General features: G+C 39.6%; 1 protein-coding gene across 1 annotated transcript in view; it reads right to left on the bottom strand.

Moving 5' to 3' along the window:
- The window catches only part of si:ch211-278a6.1 (SRC kinase signaling inhibitor 1), a 154,508-nt gene extending 139,277 nt beyond the window's left edge, over positions 1-15,231 (bottom strand). The window contains exon 1 of the mRNA XM_036589467.1: positions 15,150-15,231. The gene's annotated coding sequence lies outside the window, so the exon portion shown is untranslated. The remainder of the gene's footprint in view (positions 1-15,149) is intronic.
- Positions 15,232-19,186: the final 3,955 nt, after the last annotated feature.

Consider the following 19,186-nt stretch of genomic DNA (forward strand, 5'->3'; position numbering starts at 1 on the left):
TGTTATGTCACAAAATGGCAAAAATGCAAAGAACAGTTTTTTTTTCTCCACCAAACAAAACACAACAATGCACAAACCAATACTAATATGCACAATGTGATCTTTTCATCAAATTCAGATCATAATGAAACATCTCCACTTCAATCACAAACAGAAAAGAGGTAAGAATGGAAAGCTGTATGTAGCATGAAAGCTAAGAGGGTTAAATAACTTCACGAGACAATATGTGGGCGTTAAAGTTTTAACATACAAGTCCAGGCAGATCTGCACTCCTGTATCCGCTCCCTCTCAGTATTCCCCATAGACGCATGACAGCAGACATCAGTGAGACACAACAGACTGTAATGTCAGACCAACCTGCTTCATCCTGCTCCTCACTGTCCATCTCCCCTCTCTCTGCTCCCTTATGCTGCACTCCATCACTCTTTACAGCCATCCATCCATCCATACAGCCTTGAAACGGTGTCCCACATCACTCACAAGTGGAGGAATGAATAGGCACAGAGAGAGAGAGAGAGAGCGCGAGAGAGAGAGAGAGAGAGAGAGAGAGAGAGAGAGAGAAAGAGAGCACGAAGGCCCTGGCGGGTGAGCTGGATAAAGAGGGCTGCCAACTCCTCTCTCTCTCTCTTTCTCAGTATATCTCCATGTCATTCTTGTTCTCTCTTGCTCTCTTGGTTCGTTTGCTCATTCTTTCTTCTCTCTCTCTCTCTCTCGCTCTCTCTGTCCATTTGCTTGTTCCTTTCTGTCCATCTCTTCTCTCTCACCCTCATCTCTTTCATTATCACAGCTGACTGCGTGTGAGAGCTTTGAGTGTGTGTGTGTGTGTGTGTGTGTGTATGTGGAGCAGTGATAAGAGGAAAAGGGTCAGTCAAACACCTACCTGACAAAGCTTAATGTGTGTTTGTTTATATACATTTTCACATCAGAACTGTTTTAATTTTATAGAAAACCAGAGAAAAACACATCTAGAAAAAACAACATGCACCTAACCTTGCAAAATTCTTTTTCAAAAGCTCCATGTTATATTTTTATTATTTTTTACATGTAATAAATATAACTTTTTTTTGGTTACTGGGGTCAACATTAGAATTAGACTTAAAAAATATTATTACGTATTGATACTCAGGCCTGGATATTTTGGAGGGCAGGGAATGAAATGGAAAAAGAGCAAAATGAACATGAACAGTTAAACAGTTGTTTTTGCATTTTTCCAAGGTTTCTTCCCAACTTCGTTATGTCCAATACCACCTGCTAGCTTCCAAACACAAGGCCCGCGGGCCGAGTCAGCACAATCCTATTCGGCCCATGAAATTATTTTACCTTTCTATTATTCTGTTTCACCATGAGCTGCACTACAATTCCCAGCATGCACTGCAACATAATGCGTGCTCTGACCCCCTTCCCCTAACAACAATCTACAGGCCAATCTAAAGTTTTAATCAAAAAATATTTTTGAATAGTTCAAGTATTCAGTGCCTATTTTGCTGTTGCAGTTTTGGCATATTTTGAATATGGACAGTTTGCATCATATTCATGGCAAAATTTAAGATAAAAATGAAATAAAAACACAGATTTGTTGAGATTTTTTAATATGGCCCTTTTAGTGGTTGAGTTTGACACCCCTGTGCCAGCTAGATCTTCCACAGTCACGTACACTACCAGTGCTGGGAGGGTGAAGGCTAACACATGCTTCCTCTGAGTCACAAGAAGCATCACCTTATCTTTTCAAACTGCTGCCAGCGCAACATCATTACACAGCTCGACATGCTTGGTGGAGAACACTAACTGCCCATTTCTGATATTTGGCTGGGATCAAACTTATGATCTCCCGATGATAGGGCCAACACTAAGACCACCATGTTATGGAAAGAGATAATCAGCATTATACGAGTGCGATTTACAGCACTGTGCTGAAGCATTGCAGGGGTTAGTGAAGAGAACCGCAAGTGGTCAGTGCTGCACCCCCAAGCCAACCCACAAGTGCTATTCCTGGGCAAGACTGAGCCTCATCTCACTGGAATAGATCTTGTTGAATGGCTATGCTCTCTTGGACTCCTTGCCATGGATGGATTAGGCATCACCAGGAACTGAGCTCACTCTAATGCAGCCACTGCATAGGGCACCTATTAGGAAAATATTATCATGTAATACACATGGGACATATTCCTAATACATACAGGTACTTACATATATGTTTATATCATACATGTGGGGCCATATATTCATACATAGATACTTACATACATGTAATACATATGGGACATATGTCTGTATGAGTAGTTTATGTCTGGCTACACAAACACTGAAACATCAATAAAATTAAAGGAAGGACATTCTCTTCCTTTGGGGAAAAACTGAATTTTTCCTTGAAAAAGAACACAAGAGAGTGACCAAGAGAAAGAATGTGTGTGTGTGTAGCAGCAGACGGAGGTGTTGTTCAGTCAGTGGGTGATTGATAAAGTATGACGTATCAGTGAGGCATCAGTAATCTCTAAGCCTGGCTACCTGACAGTCCTGCTGAGAGTAAACACACACATGCTTTCATACCTTGTATAAAGAGCAGGTTCACACCCAGTGTACTGTACTTACATGTGTACTTCCATATGATATGTCTCATGTGTTATATACATGTAAGTACCTATATGTAATTATAATTTGTCCACTATGTAATGAAAATATCTACATGTAAACTGTTCCATATGTAGTAGTAATAACAATATCTCATATGTATTATGGATGTCATATATATATTAATATATATATATATATATATATATATACATATTGGCCCAAACCGGATTTTTGTCTTCACAAGTGACACAGATGTGTGTCTGTATGTCAGTGTGAACAGCAAAAACACACTGAACATTGACATTTTCAATTCCGATTTGATTTTTCATATCATATGTGTTGCTGAAATCCGATACGAATCTGATATGCAGCAATGAGACTCAGTCTGATCAACCAGATCGGAATTCCGGCTACTTTTATGTCAATCCAGCTCCACATTTGTCATAATTTCGTGCTGCTGAGACTTCATAAACATTTAGGCTGATGTTTCTGTACAAAACATTGAAGGCTTTTATCGCAACCGTTTTATGTAATAAAAAATGTCCCATATGTATTAAATGTGTGTAAATATGTGGTAATGATATGTCCTATGTACATATACTCTCAGCAGAGGTAACTGCAGCTCTTCAACCTGAACAGGTTTCCTTCATTTCTACAGTATAATCTCACTGCCCTCGTCTTCACTCAGAGTGAATTAAACATTTACTGAATCATTTTCTCCCTTTCCATGAACTCTGAGCACCTTTTGCTTTACTAATGTATCAAATAAAGAGCCAATTTGTCTCTAAAGCTGCACCTCTGAAAACATTTTGCAAGTTTTCTTTGCCTCAGGAGCAGACGGCCCTGAGCTGTTTTTAACTTAACCATGCTCTGGCGTCATGCACGGCGTATCTATTTCCACCGGGAAAACTGCTAATGCCGGGCTATAAAAGATGTGTGAAGTGTTTAACTGAAGCTGCCTCTGCTCTCCAGCACAAACTCAAAATACTAAATCCACTTCATGACCATGTCCTACCAACAGCATTAGCATTTCTACTGAGGGGGAGGTGGGGATGGTTTTGGCTCGGTGACAGCTGTCATTTCTTTTCCCTCTAGACAAATCACTTTGCAGCGATGGTGGAATATGTGTGCTATGTGTGCTCACATATCCTCATACACTTACTCTAGGGTTGGGTGTTGTCTTGGAGAAAGTGGTTGGATTGAAGGCTAGGCCTTCAGTTTGGCCATAAATATCAAGACACCCTTGTGGTAATTCTAATTTCTGCTGGTACATATATTGGATTTCTATTATTATGTGGACAACTTTGCGTCCGACCACCAAAGCATCGGAAACAGAATCAGACCCTCGTTCACTGCCAGGTTGAGTCATTTGTTCATTAGCACGACACTGTACTCTACGTTTACGCCCCATGGTATTTGGTGGTATTGTATGCTTGTATCGGTGCATTTTTATGAGTATGAGTAAACAAGCACAGTATCGGGCCAATACCCAATATAAGAATCGGTATTGATGCCTTCCTACACAAAAGCGTAAAATAATTTGTGTTTGTGTGTGAGGCTCCAACTAAGTAATGCCCCCCCACTCCTGAAACCAAAACTTTGCCCCTGTTCATGTGTAGATGAGGTCTATTCCATTGATTAAAGGTGGATTTTGAATAAAGCAGTATTGCTGTGTCTCAGCTGAGCACTCATCATGCCCCTGTCCAGAGGGTTACGCCCCCAGCTTCTCACATCTGCGTTTTAATTGGCTGGAGTCAGGACCTTTAGTCTGTGGAGCTGAATTTTAATTGGCCGCTGGGTAATTATTATGAGTTTGAGAGCTTTCCAGGCAGATCCCTTGCTGCAGTTTAACTTCAAATCTGTCTCTGGGTATGTCTGACTGTGTGTGTGTGTTTGTGTGTGTGTGTGTGTGTGTATGTGTGTGTACTCAGACTGTGTCTGCCATCTCATACTTATCTTCCCCAGTGTGTGTGTGTGTCAGAAATGCATGGGTTGAATTAGTGGGCTTTATGATAAACACACCAGTCACTAGTTAATTAGGTACACCTACCATGTATGTACACACATTAGAAACACTCACCATATTGATGCCCTTGTTAAGTGTATGATTACTGACTGGAGTACATCTGTTTTGGTAAACCACCCTCTGCCCCATCCTCAATGTAAAGGGACTACCATAAGACTACTGTTGACCAGATATTATTTGGGTGGTGGACACAAACAAGTTGCAAGTCAGTTAAGAGTGCGCCCTAGTCGAGTCATGAGTTAGTTAAGAGTGCGCATCCAAGTCAAGTCACAAGCCGGTTAAGAGCATGCACCTGAGTCGAGTCATGAGTCAGCTGACATCCAAGTCATGAGTAAAAAGCGTGCAAGTTAATGAGGCAATTGAAAGGGCACATCCAAGTCAAGTCAAATGTCAGTTAATAGCACACATCTGAGTCAAGTCACGAGTCAGTTAAGAGCATACATCCAAGTCAAGCCATGAGTCACGTAAGGGCATGATTCCGAGTCAATTCATGAGTCAGTTAAGAGCGCAAATCCCAAGTCAAGTCAAGATTCAGTTAAGAATGTATCTAAGTCAAGTTGTGAGTCATTTAAGAGTGCACATCTGACTCAATTCATTCATCCGAGTCAAGTCATTTAAGAGCACACATCCAAGTCAAGTCAAGAGTCAGTTAAACATGTGTCTGAGTCAAGTCATAAGTCAGGTAAGAGTGTGTCTGAGTCAAGTCATGAGTCAGTTAAGAGCATGCATCCAAGGAAAGTCATGAGTCAGTTAAGAGTGCGTCTGAGTCGAGGCATGAGTGAGTTAAGCACATATCGGAGTCGAGTTTGAGTGAGTTGAGTGCACATCTGTGTCAAGTGTTAGTCAGTTACGGTCAGTGGTTCTAATAAATTGCCCAATCAGTGTGAGAACCTAATAAACTGGCAACTTAATGTACAGTGACTAGAAAAGATTCAATTTTATTCAAAGTGGCAGAGAAAGGCAGCGAGTAACAAGGGAGATCAAGTGAGCAGAACACAAAGAGATGGAATCAAAAGTGACACAAAGAGTGAACTAGCTTTATTCCAAAGCTTTGCTCAGATGTGGAGAAAGGGAAAGAGAGAGAGGGAAAGAACAGAGAAGGAGAGAAGAGAAGACAGATGAAAAGAGAAACAGAGAGAGGGAGAGAGGAGGGTAAGCAGAGAACCATAATTTCCACTGGGACTGAAAGAGAGAGGTAAACTGTGGAGCAGAAGGTTTCCCTCTTATGATGAAAGAATGGAAAAGAAAGGCAGGAAAGATGAATAATGATGATGAGTTCATGATGTGTATCAGTTTTTTTACACTTCTAGGTCTCACGTGGTGTTTGACTCTTCTTACATTTTGTTCTGCTATTTCTCACTTGTAGCTCATCAAAACAACAGGAGGAAAATTGTGTGGAAAGTGCAGAGTGAACTTTCAATTCATACCATTTTATTTGGTAAATTAGAAGAAGAGAGACTGTCTTTGCATTGTCGCCCAGTTTTCTCATTTTTTGATACTGAAACAGGAAAAAAATGTTGATGCAGAATGTAAATTGAATAATCAGGTGAAAACTTACTACATGAAATAAATACTTTAAAGAGAACCAATTCATCCGAGATAATTATGCTTGCAACAGTTGAAGGTAAAAGAGGAAGAGGATGACCAGCAGGAAGATGGATGGAGACAATCAGAGATAAACAAGCCATTCAGAAGTCTGACAACTCAAACAGAAGAACAGGATATTCTGAGACACTATCTATGTGGTCACCAGGAGTCAAAGTGACATCATGGCTCTTATTAATAATAGTAATCCAATATAAAATTATGTTACTACATTTAAATAGTTCAGCACAACAACAACTACTTTTGGTTGCTGAGGTTAAGGCTAGGTTAGGGATGAGTTAGATAGATCCTAACGAGACGAGCAAACAGGCGAGATGGCAGACGGAAGGGGCAGTCATGGGCTGGAGGTTAGGGAACCGGCCGGTTCGATCCCCTCAGCTGACAGTACGTGACTAAAGTGCCCTTGAGCAAGGCACCTAACCCCCAACTGCTCCCCAGGTGCCGTGGATAGGGCTGCCCACTGCTCCGGGCAAGTGTGCTCACTGCCCCCTAGTGTGTGTGTGTTCACTAGTGTGTATGTGGTGTTTCACTGTATGGCTGGGTTAAATGCGGGGGTCTAATTCCGATGTGTTCAGACACAGTTGGCTAAGAAAAGCTTCATTTCATTTCAACTTCTGACTCTTATCAGACAGTCTGAACTGAGTTTTATCATTTAACATGGTAAAGAACCGCCTACTTTGACAGGATATGGCTATCTGACAGGGATGCATAGTAACCAAACACAGACTTTCAAAACAGGGCTACAACAAAAACACACCCCTGCTAGCTTGTAAAGCTCATTTAATTAAACAGAGTTGTTAACCACTTTTTAAAATGTGATACCATGAACTTCACACACATCCAGCGACTATATCTTGCTCTAAAAAGACTCTTCACGACGTGCAGAGTAGGCACTGTTTATTAACATGGGTTTCCCATCAGACAGTATAAAACTGGTGCACAAAAAAAAACGTACATGTGAATAGCTGTCAAAATTTCTAAAGTTCTGGCTAACTAGCGAGGGATGGATGTCACACACTCCATGTACCTCTGTGGGAGGAGCATCTGCACTCCAAAAAATGTTGAACTGACTCTGGTATGTGTTATGAAAGCAAATCAAGTTGATGTTAATTAAACCGATTCATTTTAAAACAATGCTTAAAGTATTACAGTTAAAAGAATGAAACTATCCCAAGCATTAATTCAGCCAAAGTCAACCAAGTCAAATGGATTCAAAAGAGAATGAATAGTGTTTTTCCATGTTTGATGGGATTTCCACCTGCTACCACAGGATACATACTCAAATAAATGAAATACCTTGTACTTAAAGTAGTATTTACTACATTAGTGTTTTGATTTAGGGGAACCTTTTTGATGATTTCATGTAATCAAATGGGATCTGAAATTTAGTCTAGTTGTTTTCCTCCATCTTTCCTTGGGTGTATGCTTACATTCTATATTCTGGTTAACTGCCTAGCCTTACTGTTGACTGTTAAAGTGAGTGACCAGATGTGTGGTTCTAAATTGACTGGGCACCACTTTTACACCAGGACTTCTAAGATCAATCAGACCAACATAAGGTAAATCAACACTAGCAAATTTTTGTAAACAATGTTGGATCAAAGTTCTTATTTTGAATGAAGGCCACTTGTGTGGAAATCCTTTCCATAATTCAATTAAGTTCAGGTGAAGGATGATTTTTTGTAGTTTGATGCTGAGACTTGGCAGCATTAACACACACTCATTCAAAAGCAGATGGAAACACGCAGGAACACTTATACACACAATACAAAGCGGTGCATGTTCACGGTAGGTGCCAATAGGAGAGATTTGCGTCCATTTCAATCCTGTACATATCTAGCAATGTTTTCAGATTTAGTTAGCATCAGGTGTTCACAAAAATCAGTCAACATTCAGCGCCAGAGCAACAAATCACATTACGTCACACTAAATATCAGTCAGATCCAGGTAGCCAGCCAGTGCTAACATACTGGAGCTTATTGCCTGGCAGTGCTGATTAAATTCAATGTCAATATTGGTGAAATATATCACTGTAAGTTTATAATAAAAGTATTCATGGATCCATGAAAGCTAAAAGAATGTCCGAGTACAGCAACTTAGTCATTACCTAATAGTTTGATAATAAGGATACAATAGTTACACATTAATACATGAATGAATGAATAAATAAATGTACTATCAACTGTTTACTTAGTGATTCTGAATGGTAGAAACCTAATTATCAATAACTGATTGTACTGTGTAATATTCATTAATTGGATGCCTATTATGAAGTTATGACTTAATAATAGGAAACTTTATATTTATAACTATATATTGCATTAGATGTGCTTTAATACAAGACATGAATAAAGAAAATTAGAGGGTTTTCCTTTTTCATGGTTAAACAATTCAAATTGTATCACTAAATGTAAATGCACAAGTAATAACTACTACTATATATCACTGCTGTCGGAACAAAACCTCGTATCTCCATTTTTGTCGTTTTTCAGTTTTTGACATAATTTGAAAATACCCATAGTCCTGTATGTTGTGCGTAAATTTCATGATGAATGAACCAAAATAAATGTCCCAAAATGACTTGGAAAAAAAAGTCTGGTTCCATTGACTTACATTAAAAGTGAAGTATGTTTTTTTCCTTCTCCTGTAAAGTTCTCAATTTGGACATACAAGGTTTTGATCCGACAGCAGCGATATATTAATTATCATTAACAAATGATTTATTTTTTTTTTTAAATGATTAAGTTGCTATTTATAGAGGCCTGTTACTGTAAAAATGTCTTTCAAGTTTTAACTGGACTGTTTTATTCTCCGTTCATCTCTTAAAATGACACAAAAGGAAAACTCAGCAACAACTGTAACAACTAAGCCACCAGTCAGCTGATTTCACTCACTCAGATTTGAGTCTTTATCCTCTAAACTTGCCTCAGCGCAGCATCAGTGAGAGGGAATTGCTGGTGGTTTAGCCTTCTTGCTAAGCTAATGTTAGCCTCTGGTGATAATGACTTAAAAGTAGCTTAAGCTAACAGCTCCGCACACAAAAACAAGATATGAGTCTTTATTCTCTAAACTGAAGCTGAATAAACCCACATTGTCATGTGTAAAGCTGTTTAGGTCTTCTGCTAAGCTAATGCTAGATTTTAGAGCTACCAAGGGTATTGAAGCAAAAGTAGATTAAGCTAACATCTCCAGAGTCAAAAAAAACACAGCATAGACCAGCATGCCTGGTCACCATTAAACATAAAAAAACTGCATTTTTAAGTGCAAGAGGTCTTTACATACATACACACATACATCATCTAAACCGCTTATCGCTAAACCGGAGTCCCCGGAGGAAACCCACGCAGACACGGGGAGAACATGCAAACTCCACACAGAAATGACCCTGGTCACCCGGCTGGGAATCGAACCCAGGCCATTCTCCACTAATAACAAATATGTCAGTATGTTCTGAAAATCAGACATTAATATTGATATGTATCACCCAGCGCTATTGGAGTTTAAAGCATTTTTTCAGCTACTACTGATGTTATCATGCATGCCACGTCTCAGTTACTGTCAACAAAACTTCAAAACTAACTACAACTCAGTCATGATCACTTCCTGATGTGCAAGGGAAAGATGAAACGAGCCACACAGACACACATACGAGTGTAAGCGACCGCTGGGGTGCTAATCACTGCTGTGTGTGTTAGCGCTGATGATTGAGTGCCTATTAGCATGGCGGCTGCTGTTTCACTTGCTGAACCCATGCTGGCTTCACCGCGCCGCCGGCCTAATTAAGAAATCATCCTTTATTTTTGGCGCAAGACACAAACCATTAGCGCTTAAAGAACACAAGTGGCAGGATGCACATAAATTACCATGATTTGTTCTTATACCCCAACACCCCTCCCCACCCCCCACCCCCCCGTCTCCCTGGCCCCCTGGCCCAATCACTTTTAGCCTTGTTTATTTGATAAACTTGGATAATAGCTTTCAGGCAGAGAATTAGCCATGTTTTTTAAAGCATGTATGCGTGTCAATGTGTTCGTTGGAGCTTGAAATATTTGTCAGAACCCGACGGGACTTGACAACAAGCACCTTGCTAGTTTTAGGCGTCCCTCAATGCCTTGGGCCGGGCTCAAATTTCATGTTCCGATTCCTACTTTTAACAGATTTGACCCCTGCTTTAGTTTTTCTCTTCACTTTATTCTTCCCCTCTACTTTTATTACCTTAAGGCAGGTTTTGGTAACAGTTTGTATGAATACCATGTCTATAAAAATCTATGAACACATTCATAACGTATCCTGCTGCATTCATAAGGCATCATTATCATGGCTGTAAATATATGGACAAAAACACATTACACTTCATAGCCATGTATATTATGCCTTATGCATTGTTAATATGATGATTTAATGAGTTGTATGCAAAAGTTGGGCACTCCAGTCAAATCACATGTTTTGCTGATTTGCTAAGTGAAAATAAGTAAACATCTTCTACATTTCTTCTAAGTTTAACATATAGGAAAAAAAACAAACATAAAATATTAAATGTGCCATTTCTTTTCCACAATTTTAGCCATATTTTCCAAAATGCTAAATAAACAGTAATTATGTATGAATTATGCATTGTGCACAAATGTGTTCTCTGTAGAAACTGTGTTAACTTACTTTTACTTAAATCAACAAAAGATGTAAAAACCTTTGCATACAACTACAAGTATTGTTTGGGGGGAGGGGCGTCCTGGGGGAGGGGCCTGGAGGGTGGTGCTAATATGACACTGAGAATCCAATGAAACACATGGCAAGCTGAAATCAGGATCATCTAAGTAGCGTTACAAAGGAAAGGAGACTTACAACGTGAAAGTGTCCATATTAAATTCTGCTTTATAGTCACACAAATGGCAAAAACGTCAAGAAAAGTTCATGAACTCCCTTGAATATCGTTCGTTATTTTGTATTGGTACAGATTGTGCTAGGTACGCTTACATGTGCTCAGACAGCTGGCTAGTGTTAGCTAGCTAGGCTAATGTTAACTAACTTTACCTCTAGTTAAGTATAAACTTGCTGCATTTACTCTGCTTCACAGATATTAATGCAGCTCAGCAGCTCTTTTAAATTTGAATAATGGAAAACTGAAAAATAAAATGAACTGCAGTGAAGATGATGGTACTTTTTTTTAGTAAAGCAATAAGCTTCACTCTTCACTCTAAAGTTGCAGTAAGGCACTGCCTTGAGTGGCTTATTGCTTTTATAAAATGGCAGCCAACATGAAACATGATTAAATAAACACTGTTTCAGAAAATTAACGTTATTATTAATAATAATCAACATCATCAAGTATTCCACCAAGAAAAGTATCATACATATTCTTTACAGTATATGTGTGTATAGTGAGTATGGTGGGCTTATTAGCATGTTTATTTGCCTCCTGGGTGAGCTGTTGTAAGTTTCTTCCAGTGCACAGACCACATTTGGGCCCGGAGACAGAAGCTGTGCACTCTTGGGCACCGCAGACATGTTTCTGCAGAGCGGCGATGAATAATTGAAGGAACAGAGCTGTGTACGGCAAGAGTGACTGTTCAAACCCCAAACCAAACAAAAGCAGCTCTCTCCGTCTGAGGCCAACAGCAGAGCAGAGACACAGAGGAGAGAGAGAGGGAAGAAAGACACCAGGAGGACGAGTTCAGGAGCAAGAGAAAGAAAGGCATGAAGAGAAGTTAAACCCAGGAGAGGTAAAGTCAAACTCTGTGTTTGTGTCTGTGCAGATCTGCAGCAAGAGTAGAATATGTTTAAAAACAGTTTTAAAGAGCAGCATTGGTGGTTTTGTGGATACTCTGAAAAAAAAGTGCACTGAATTTATTAAATTTGAATGTGTGCATTGTTTCCATGTATATTACACCAGTACAGTTACTGCCAAAAGTGAAGAAACTAAAGGACAAAGTTGTACAAAGGATACTTGAGTAAAGGCAAACGCAGTAAACAACGATGATGACTCGCAGAAACACTGGAATGCCCTGGAGTTTTGTTCATGTGAGCATTGCGTCCAGTTTTGTGAGTAAGTGAAGCGGTTAACAGCATCAGTTTATGGATAACAATGATTGCAAGGGCAGCGTAACAACACTAGATCTGTGGGTAAAAGACATAGTTTCATGGGAAAATAGCAACAGCGTAACGTAACAGTAGCAGTTTATGGTAACAGCAGTACTTTAGGGTCAACAGCTGTAGTTTATGGGTAACGACAGTCATTTTATGGGTAACAGCTGTAGTTTATGGGTAACGACAGTCATTTTATGAGTAACAACAGTAAATGTAAGTGTAACAGCAGACGTACCCATGTTATGGGTAATAGCAGTTAAGGGTTAGTTCATAGGTAACAGTTGTAGTTTAATGGAAACAGTGGTAGTTTATGGGTAACAGTAGTAGTTTATTGGTAACAGTGGGAGTTCATGGGTAACAGTAGTAGTTTATTGGTAACAGTGGGAGTTCATGGGTAACAGTAGTAGTTTATTGGTAACAGTGGTAGTTTATGGGTAATAGCAGTAGTTTGTTATTAACAGTGGTAATTTATTATTAACAGTAGTAGTATATTGGCAACAGTGATAGTTTAGGTATGACATTAGTAGTTTATTGGTAACAGTGGTAATTTACGGATAACAGTTGTAGTTTATTGGTAACAGTCATAGTTTATGGGTAACAGTGGTAGTTTAAGGGTAACAGTAATAGTTTATTGGTAACAGTAGTAGTTTATGGGTAACAGTTGTAATTTATTGGTAACAGTGGTAGTTTATAGGTAACAGTAGTAGTTTACTGGTAACAGTGGTAGTTTATTGGTAACAGTAGTAATTTATTGGTAACAGTGGTAGTTTATTGGTAACAGTAATAGTTTATTGGTAACAGTGGTAGTTTATGGGTAACAGTGATAGTTTATTGGTAACAGTGGTTATTTATGGTTAGCAGTAATAGCTTATTGGTAACAGCAGTAGTTTACGTGTAACAGTAGTAGTTTATGTGTAAAAGTAGTAGTTTATGGGTAACAGTAGTTGTTTATGGATAACAGTAGTAGTTTATTATTACCAATTGGTCTGATGGGTGTTTGTTTTGTTTATGTTTATATTGAGTAAAATAAATTCACAAATCTTTTTTTGAATCTACACATAGGTGATATAAACACACATATACATAAATGGAGGCATTACCTCCTAAAATATATGGACCTGTATAAGGGCCCACACATTAATTCCTCACTCTCATGGCTACGCAACACTATTTTTAAAGTAGTTACTGGTGGCATTGCTAAAAAAGAATGGTGTCATTTTATGTTGACACAAATTACTTCATACTCACAGCTCATTGACACAAGCAGAGAGATTCTGCTGAAAGTGCAGATTCAAAACTTTCTACCCATGCTGCAGAGAAGCAGGGAAGAGGTGAATGTGTGCAGTGCAGTGGTTCCCCAGGACTGGAGCCGATAACCACTGCTGTAGGCAACTTAGGGTTATTGCTTAGTAACTAAATGGACTGACAGAAGTGCATAATTGAAATGTGAACCTGGCAGAAGCTCCTGGACATTAAGGTGTTAATACAATTAATAACATTTATAATAAGTCTAGGGCTCAAGAGGTTAAAGGCAGGTGACACTTGGTGCACTAAGAAAGATACAGAAAGAGAAAGAATGAGAGTGAGAGAGAGAGACTGGGGGCGGCGTTGGCCGCATGTGTGTAAGTGTGTGATCATTAAAATAGTGTGTGTGTGTGTGTGTGTGTGTGTGTTGTCCCTGAGGCCAGACGACATGCCAGACTGACATTTAGCCTGTTTAACTCACTTCAGTGTCAACAGCGGAACAAATTAGAGGACACAGGAAGAGAACCAGAGAGAGAGGAAGAGAGAGAGGAGAGAGAGAAAGTCATGCCAATAAAGCTTTCTTGAACTTGAATTTGAGTGAGAGAGTGAGAGAGAGAGAGAGAGAGAGAGAGAGAGAGAGAGAATCATAATATCTTTGAATTTGAGTTGGAGAGGAGGAGAAGGAGAAAGAGAGAGAAAGAAAAGGTGAAAGAGAAGAAAAAGGCAGAAGGAGAGAGAGTGAGGGGAGAGAGAGAAAGAGACAGGGAGGGAGGGAGAGAGAGAAGAATAGAGAGAAAGAGAGAGAGACTGGGAGGGAGAGAGAGTGTAAGAGAGAGAAAGATCTCAGTAATAAAGCTATCTTTAAACTTGAGTGATAGAAAGGGAGAGAGAGAAAGAGAAAGGAGTGAGGAAGACAAAAAAGGGTGAAAGAGTGAAGGGGGGATCCTTTACCCTTCTATGTGTTGATTTAATTAATAACACACGGACAATAAGCCTAGAGTTCAAGAGGTTAAAGACAGGAGACAGAGACGTATATATATGTATAGAGAGAGAGAGACAGGGAAGAGAGAGAGTGAGAGAGACCAGGAAGAAAGAGAGAGAGAGTGAGAGACAGAGAAGGTGTGGGGGCAGAAAAAAAGAGAGCGAAAGAGAGCAGGGTAGAGAGTGAGAGAGAGAAATTCAAGCAAGAGGCACAAGAGGCAGAGAGATAGATAGAGAGGGTGATAAGTTTTCTGGAATCACTTTACAGAGAAACGTTAAATAACACAGCCGAAGGAAATGGCAGATAAGAGCGGAGGGAGGGATAAAGGAGAAAAAGAGAGTGCAGAAAAGAGGGAGGAGAGGAATGAGAGGTGAGTGGGATGAGAAAGGGATGTGGAAGACAGGGAGAAAAACGATATGCAAAGAAAGAGAGGACATAAGCAGCAATCCATATCACGCCAGCAGCGCTGATCCGAAAATAGAACCTTACCATGACCTTGTCACACACACGCACACACACGCACACACACACACACACACACACACACACACACACACAGTGTATCACACAGAGAGAGCACACACAGATGACCTGTACACTGTCATTAGTAACAACAGAACACAATATGAGACTTACTTTTTATAGAGCACTTGTCCAACAGCAGCTTACATCAGAACAGTCCTGAACAGAGCCGTAGAATTCCAACCGCACAATTCCAGCCACAGAATTCCAGAAAAATCCAGGAAGAGTGTGTACTGCACACGTGTGTGTGAGCATGTGTGAGTGTGTTTTCCTCACATGCCTGAATGACAGGGATGTGTGAACATGTGAAAAGGGCAGAATTCGACACCCACGAGACAAGCAGCCAATCAGAACGCACCACAACCGGCAATCGGGACTCTCTCTCTCTCTTTCTCTCTTGTTCTCTCCAAGTCTCTACTTTTAGTCTCTCTCTTTCTCTCTCTCTTGCTGTCTGCCACTTTATCTGTCTGCTCCTCTTCACTTTTTCTCTCTCTCCTCTTTCTGTCTATCTCTCTCTCTCTTTTCTCTCTTTTTTGTTCTCTCTTTTCTGTTTCTCTCTCTCCTGCACACTCGATTTTTTCTCTCACTCTACACTTTTATCTCTTTTTCTGTCTCCTCTGTTTTTTCTCTCTCTCACTGACCCTTTCTCAGACTTTGTCTATCTCTCTTTCTCTCTTTCTTTCTCTACACTTCTCACTTTCAGTCTCTCTCTATCTTCCTTGCTCTCTGTCAATTTTCCTCTCTGCTCTTCTCCCCGTCCTCTCTCCCTTTCTCTCCCCTTTTTCTCTATTTCTTTCTCTCTCTTTCGTGCTCTTCACTTGTATACTTCCTCTCCTTCTCTTTTTTCTCTCAGTGATTCGGTTTCTCCTTCTTTCTCTCTTTCTTGTTCTCTCTTCTCTGTTTCTCTTTCTCCTACACCCTCGATTTTTCTTTCTGTCTCTACACTTTTTCCTCTCTGTTTTTTTGTCTCCTCTGTTTCTTTCTCTCACTCGCTGGACGCTTTCTCAGCCTTTATCTATCTCTTCGGTTTCTTTCTCCCTCTCTCCGTCTAAATTTTCTTTATCTCTTTGTCCTCTCTCTCTCTTTCTCTCTCTCTCTCTATCTCTATTTCTGTTGCTCTCTACTTTTTCTGTCTTTGTCCCTCTCTCTCTTACTTTCTCTCGCAGTTGCTCTCTTTCTCTCTCTCTCTCTCACTCACTCATGCTTTGTCTCTCACTCACTCATGCTCTTTCTCTTCCACTCTAACTCTCTCTCACTCCATCGCACCTGTTTTCTCTCTCTCTTAGCCTTCGAGGAGTGTGTGTGTGTGTGTTTGTGTGTGTGTGTGGTGATAATGGAAGACTGTCCATCACGTAGAGGATGACCCAGATTCAGCACGAGACAGCGAGGGATAAGAGTGAGGAAGAGGAGGGGTACGGGGGAGGAAGAACAAGGAGACATGGATGAAAAGAAAAAGAGAGGGAAAGAAAAGAAAAGGAGGGAGTGGATGTCAGCCATGCTGGGGTGATTGGATTAGACTGCCTGACCACAGTGCCTCCGAACGAGTCTTTTAAGCAGACAGAAAAAAGTGATAGACACTGAGAAGGACAGAGAGAGACAGAGAGAGAGTGAGAGTGAGAGAGAAAGACTGATTCACTCTATAGCTCTCCTGCAACACAGCGCCTCATAGTGGCATCTGATCATGCAGTAACGTTTTAGAGCTGTACTGATTACTCAGTTAAATAAAACTACCTTCTCAACGACTTTGCACTGATAATTTTCATGAAGATAATGCACACATATGTTCTCCTACTGCTCCCTCCGTAAGAGACAGAGACTGATGGACCCATAATTCTTTGCAACACCGTATCTCAACTCCTTAACAAGCCATGGACCCGCCCACCCAAAGTTTCATTACACACTTAAGAATACCTCAACAAGCTTGCACTGAAGTCCCTGTAGTTACTGAATAATAAGGCTTAGTATGCAATAAGCCTGGGATTTTAACCAACTACAGGCACATGAAGCATTCATGATACACCCATTAACCACACCATAACACTTTATTATAATCATAATCATTTTGAAATGTTATTAAATGCATTTGTTAATTATTAATACATGTATAAAGTAATAAATTGAAAACTCGCTCAGCAAAGCTTCGCATAAACTTCATGATATGTTCATGAATGCAGTTAAATGCACATTCCTTCTTTTCAAGGAACAAATACAATAATAAGCACATGATACAAAACAGCACAAATAAATGACACTAATTATTCTTGTACATTACACGAAAATTTTGCAGGCTTGCAGTTACTTTTAATAACTTGCTCATGATACTATATTATTCAAGCTCAATAAGAGCTCAGTAAGACTTCTGAATGCTAAATCACATAAACATTTTGAACATTAATGAATATAATCTGGGTTTATCTTGTGTAGGCTGACCATGTACACAAGATCATAGGCTGTTTATTCCCTAAACAGATTTGAATTTACTCACAAACATATCATTAAGTGTACACCAAGCACCAGAGTCTGTTCTCAATCCATTACATTAAATGTTCATTACTCATTAATGAATGTATTTAATGAATGTTTCTGAATGATCATATGATTGTAAAGGAGCATTACTGCATGGCTCATGAATATACCATGAATACTTGTTAATAAAGCCTTTTGAGATGTAATTTTTTAAGATGTTTATTAGATTTATTCATGTATCCTTTTACAACACATATTCTGGAATGTTATTGTTCAGTTAAGCCTGTTTTTATTATCTTCCCTTTTTCAGAGCTCTGTTTCCTCATTTAACCCTATCAAACCGAAGAGTCTTGCGGAGAGTTGTTTATTGAATCTCTCTGTAGAATTCCCCTCACAGCACTAATCAAATGTAGCTGATGCAAAATGCAAATGACTCTGTAAATCAGGCTGTAGTTTTAGCTTTGGGTGTGGTTTAACCACGGACTTTGTTGCCCTCGAGACAGCGATGAGTGTTAAGGGAGAAATTTTCCATGGTGAATGTATAGTTTATATAGAGATGCAAATGTGCTGTTATTTGGCTTAGCTTGTGGATTTTTGATCAATGCTACCTTGCTATTGTGGGACTACTCCACCTGCACATTGGCCTCCATTATAAGTGTATTTTAAGTCAACAAGTCCTCGTTTCTAAGTATAGGAAAATAACTGTTCACAGTAATTGACTGTACACTACAGATATGGAAAATTAGGCGAAAAAGTCCAGGGTATACCTTTTAACTATAACTGGAAAAAAAAACAGCATTTTAACCACTGAGAGCACTACAGAAAGGGAGGGCTACACAGAGGAAAGGAGAGAGAATGAAGGTGAGAGACACAGAGAGGCAGGAGTTCTCAAGCTCAGCAGAATGAATTAGTGGAGCCAACACCATTCAGCACATAGACAGCGCCACCACTGCCAACACAGTCGACACACAGTTCAGCACCATGCACAGCTCCGATTCACTCTGCCTTCCTGCAGCTATAGAGTCATAAACCTTCAGCACCATGGACAGCACAACTGCTACACGTAATCAGCAGATGGTCTGAATCCAATTCTTGCTCATGCGAGTCCTTATTTTTACTCTGCTGTAGCACTCATCTCAACCAGGTAGCCAAGAACTCTAGTCCTTGATTCCAGTACTATAATTCTCACACTTTAATACTCTTCAGCTGCACATGTTTATTTTGTTTTCATTTAGAGAATACTAGAATAGTTTTTTGTAGAAAACGTTATTCTTTACAGTCTATATGTGTAACTGAGGTCTCAACAGGCTTGTTTAACGGCTTAAAATCCCAGGCTTATTATTACACAATAAGGTTTATTATTCAGTAACTACAGGGACTTCAATACAAACTGGTTTAGCTGTGCGTTTAGGTCAACTTTAGGCCATGTAAGAGGTTAAAAACACTTATGATAGTACTGTTTTTAACATGCCCTCACCATAATAAGGGCTACTTCATGACTGTATTACTTTACATAAAGTTGTTAGATGATTCCTTTGGAAGGGTGAAAAGTTGGGTTAATATAAATATAGCAGAACTTGCTCAGAAATCTTTGGCTACTTTCATATAGCAGGTAAAAGTGGCCCAAATCTGATTTCTCACCAAATCTGATTTTTTTGTTTGTCTGTTCACAATATCTTTTAAAT

Source organism: Colossoma macropomum, unplaced genomic scaffold, assembly GCF_904425465.1.
Source record: "Colossoma macropomum unplaced genomic scaffold, Colossoma_macropomum, whole genome shotgun sequence".
Taxonomy (NCBI): domain Eukaryota; kingdom Metazoa; phylum Chordata; class Actinopteri; order Characiformes; family Serrasalmidae; genus Colossoma; species Colossoma macropomum.